The sequence below is a fragment of the Schistocerca nitens genome, chromosome 7 (assembly GCF_023898315.1).
Source record: "Schistocerca nitens isolate TAMUIC-IGC-003100 chromosome 7, iqSchNite1.1, whole genome shotgun sequence".
Lineage (NCBI taxonomy): Eukaryota > Metazoa > Arthropoda > Insecta > Orthoptera > Acrididae > Schistocerca > Schistocerca nitens.
In genome coordinates this window covers 178,054,836-178,059,688 of record NC_064620.1, presented here as the reverse complement: position 1 = coordinate 178,059,688, position 4,853 = coordinate 178,054,836, and positions in this window count along the sequence as shown.

Below are 4,853 nucleotides of genomic sequence, written 5' to 3'. Positions count from 1 at the left end.
TTCGCGAAATATCATTGAAAAAGTTTAGAGAAGTAACATTTGCGACAGGCTGCGGAACGATTCGGCTTCCAATAACGTATATGTCGCGTAAGAGCTGCGAAGACAAGAAAAAGCGGCGCTCTTGCAGAAGCATGTAGACGTCGTTCTTCTGTGTGCTCCGTTTGACTAAAAGTGGTAAAAGGTCCACACTGTCATGCACGGTATGTCGACTTGCGGAGAATGTATGTAGATGCAGACCTGATTTCGGCAAACGCCAAAGTTATTAAAGTGTGAAATATAAAAATATAAAATACACTACAGGAAAATGCAAAAGAACACAATGAATTCGTCGATCCAGCAGAGGGATATTTTTTTGATTACGGTCTTTAGGTTACACACAACCAACAATCATACCGACAGACCCATACACATCGAGCACAGTCGCTAGGGCGCGCGAAATGTCAGCGGTAGTACGCTGTATGCCCTCATTTCCCATTAAAGCAGGCTGAACTTATCGCATGGAGACGTACATTGTCATGTTGGAAAAGCATACCGCCTTGTAGGTGCACGAACAGTAGCAAAACTGGCTGAATGATGTTTTGGATGTACCGTACACTGCCAAATGTTCCCTCAACGATCACCAGAGGGGAATGACCACTGTAAGACATGGAACACCCCACTATTATAGCGGGTTTTCGCCTTGTATGGTCCTGTCATATACATTACAAATATTGGCACCCAACTACAGGATGCCGCATATGCATACGGCCATCATTGGCCCAAATCAGAAGCGACTCTCATCACTGAAGTCAAAAAGTCGTCCTTCCATCAGCGCCTATCTCGACACCACTGGACGGGGGCTGCACAACGTTGAGGCGTGAGCGGTAGACGCCCAAACGGCAAGCAGGAACGTAGCCTGCTTCACAGGGACGATTGCAAACGGTGTTCGGTGATACCCCCGGGGTAACAGTGTCCCTAATCTGTTTTGAAGTCGCGCTGCGGCCCGTTACGGCACTTCGTAAGATGCGGCGATCTTGCCGTGGGTTCGTCGCCACTGTCCGGACCCAGGCTAGGCCGGACCCAGCCTGACGAGCATGTGCACCTTCTGCTGACCACTGGCCACAACATCGATGCACTGTGGAGACCTCTGCACCCAAACTGACACGTTACTGCGGTAGGATCACCCAGCCTCACGCAGACCCGCAGTACGCCTTCGCTGACTCCGTCACTAGCACAAATGGTTCAGGTCCACATTTTCAGTGGATGCTAGCAAAGTTGCAGACTGGCTGCTACTGGCTCTGAAGATTAGATGGGTAGATCACATAACTCATGAGGAGGTATTGAATAGAATTGGGGAGAAGAGGAGTTTGTGGCACAACGTGACAAGAAGAAGGGACCGGTTGGTAGGACATGTTCTGAGGCATCAAGGGATCACAAATTTAGTACTGGAGGGCAGCGTGGAGGGTAAAAATCGTAGAGGGAGACCAAGAGATGAATACACTAAGCAGATTCAGAAGGATGTAGGTTGCAGTAGGTACTGGGAGATGAAGAATTTTGCACAGGATAGAGTAGCATGGAGAGCTGCATCAAACCAGTCTCAGGACTGAAGGCCACAACAACAACAACAACAACAACAATGCAGTTCCCAGTTTGTTCGGAGCGCTGCGAGTTTGTTCATCGCATGAACTGCCCTCTCAATGTGTCCCGTGCAAGTATGGTGCCATGCCTCAGTCACTTGCGTCAACGTGTCTTTTTTCGTTTTCCAGTAGTGTAGTTATGATCCAGACTGAACTTATTTTTAACAAATGCCGAAATGATCGTGCAGTGTTACACGAACTCGACGTTCCAAGGATACTTTTCGAATTAGAAGCAATTATCAGTTGTTGCTCATAAAAGAAATTGAAGTGATAAATAATGGTGCCGTCCGCATTTTGGGGCAGAAGGCATTATGGAACAGTTCACGACAAAAGGTGTTGTGGCAGAATATGAGGTCACGACAACACGTAATTTGTTAGTAGTTCATACTCTTAACTACTGTATCAAAACAGATACGATTAACCTCTTAACCGAATCACCCTGCATATGCCAGTTGCGGTGGTAGGCATCCCGGCAATAGGAGATTTAACTGTTTTCTGGAAATCGTCTGAAACGATTAATTATGTCAGTTTACGCTCATAACAATGTTTTTTCTCCTCATTTACTTCAATATTTTTAAAAACCAACGGTAATGAATTTCAAATAATTTGAAAGCCCGCTAAAACGTTCCTTTTGAGTCGTGTGATGCTTGTGACACCTCTGGCTAGCACATTGCTCCTGCTGTCGTATTCACAGTGATATCTTAGTTTGGAATTTGCGTTTCGGAAAATGGGTTACAAATAGTGCTCAGTACCACTTTTTGCAAATGCATCTATAAAACCTGGCAAAATTTTGGTTTTGAGTCTTCCAGAGACTGAGGAGATACGTAAAATCTGGTTGCAACTCATAGAGATCCAAATGAGATGGTAGTCACTGTGCTTGTTTATATATGAGAGAATCATTTTAATGTAATTAAACAAGCCATATAAACTCGTTGGTGGTTACAGTATAATGGGTAGCGCGCCGGATTGTTTAAGCAATGGTCGCAAGTTCGATTGTCAATAATAGCATATTTTTTCTTTCTATCCTTGTGTACTTTAGTCGTGATACAGTTATTCAACGGCTTTAAGTTGTGTGTCATACAACATTTTAATATCTATTTTCATTTATTAGCTTCACTCTACAGCTAAGCAGTTCGAGATGAATCATAAGGATGGTGTGAAGAAACTGTATTTCATACCTGATGCAGCTCTTTTTATGAAGGATCTGAGAAACCATTTAACAGTTTGTGACCACATTATTCTTCTAAAAGAAGTCGCCGAAGACAGTAATTTGCTACATCAAATTGTCTCCAGAGATCATGTTGTAAAGTTACATGATTTTGACAAAGATAAAAAAATGAACGTCGCTTGGAACCTCCAGGGCGACTATTATTGAACTATATGAAAAAGAAAACGGTACTTAGTTACGAACTACGGCGTGCACACACAATATTCAACACGTAAACGTCACTACAGATATTCGGATTTAGGTTATGACATTTTCGATATGCCTGCCATCATTGGCGATGATGTAGCATGACTCCCTGAAATGTCAGAATATCGATCCTATCGATGACCTCCCGAATGGCTGTTTTCAGATCAGCGATGATTTTGGGGTTATTGCTGTACACCTTGTCTTAATATAGTCCCACGAAAAGGGAGTCGAATGTGTTCCGATTCGGAGAATATGGCAGGCAACCGAGGCCCATTGCAGTGACCTCTGGGTAACACACAGCTAGAATGCGGTCCCAAAGTGCTCCTCCAGGACATCAAACACTCTCCTGCTTTAATGGGGTCGAGTTCCGCCTTGCATGAACCACATCTTGTCGAAACCTGGGTCACTTTGGATAATGGGGATGAAATCATCTTCCAAAACCTTCTCGTATCGTTCGGTAGTCACCGTGCCATCAAGGAACATCGCACCTATAATTCGGTGACTGGACATTGCACACCACACAGTCGCCCGTTCAGGGTGAAGAGACTTCTCCATCGCGAAATGCGGACTCTCAACCCCCCCCCCCCCCCAAATGCGTCAATTTTGCTTATTGACGAACCCATCCAAATGAAAGTGGGTTTCGTCGCTAAACCAAACCATGCATGAGCATACTAATTCCCATCATGCCCCGCGGCCAACCGTGCAGTTTGAACGTCCTAATGTAAATCGTTCAGAAGTTATGACGATTTTATTTAATATTGTTCAATAATTGTCACCCTGTACAAGGGAATGTAATAAGACCAGGCCATTACGATAAAATGCAAGTTGGTTCTGCTTAAGCACTTCTAAATCACAGTGTGTCAGCAGTAGTTAAATACACAGCACAACAACATAAACTTTAAATTTCTGCTGCAGTAAATTGTATAGACATAATAGACCGGTGGTGTAAATTAATGACCTAGAGGAAAAGGAAAACTGCAGTGCGTAAAGTTGTTGGAGGCAAAAACGAAGACGCTGTGCAGTTCCCGGCGAGTGTTAATAAGCTGTCTGAAAACATGAAAAGTGGGAAAAGTGGTACCTGAAAAACAGTAGTAGTTCTGGCAACAATCACAACGCTTACTCAGTTTTAAGACAGTTCTGCAACTTATTGCTACGTCACAAATCGCAGTCGCTATGCAGAGGAGGTTTCAAGTTCCTTATTTCGGCAACATAAAAACCTGGATTGTTTTCGAAGAACGAAGAGACCACAAATGCATCAATTTTCAGAAGGTTTCCACTATCATCCTCCACAAACTTCCTTTCCACTGTTAATTTAAAGTTGCAAATGCGTTGTCCGTCACTAAATAACTAAAGTGCTTGCAGAAAAAGTATGGAAAAACACTAGTAACGTTTGGTATCACTCCTATAGCGTTCTACTCCTAGTCCTCGACGTCGTCACCAGAACTTCGGCCAGTAACAGAGCGTTTTCTATTACGTGACTAAGGCTCGAAATTTAATGATTGTTAAGTTTTAATTACATAAAAACAAGATATACTTTGTGATATTATTGACCGAAAATGCTATTTGAATATTAAAATCATTCAGAATAACAATAATCTACGCCATATTTTTATCACAGGAAAATAGCCCATTATCTGATCACAAATAACAAAAACGAATGATTGCCGGTCTTTTGTGACCGCTCCGAAAATTGCCTGAGAACATGGGCTGCTGAAGATCGACAGTCTGTCGCATCAAACGGAATTGACAAAACAAAACTTACGAAATTACAGATTCATTTTCCTTTCTATGCCGGCGAATGCATCCTCAGAAATAAGGAAGTT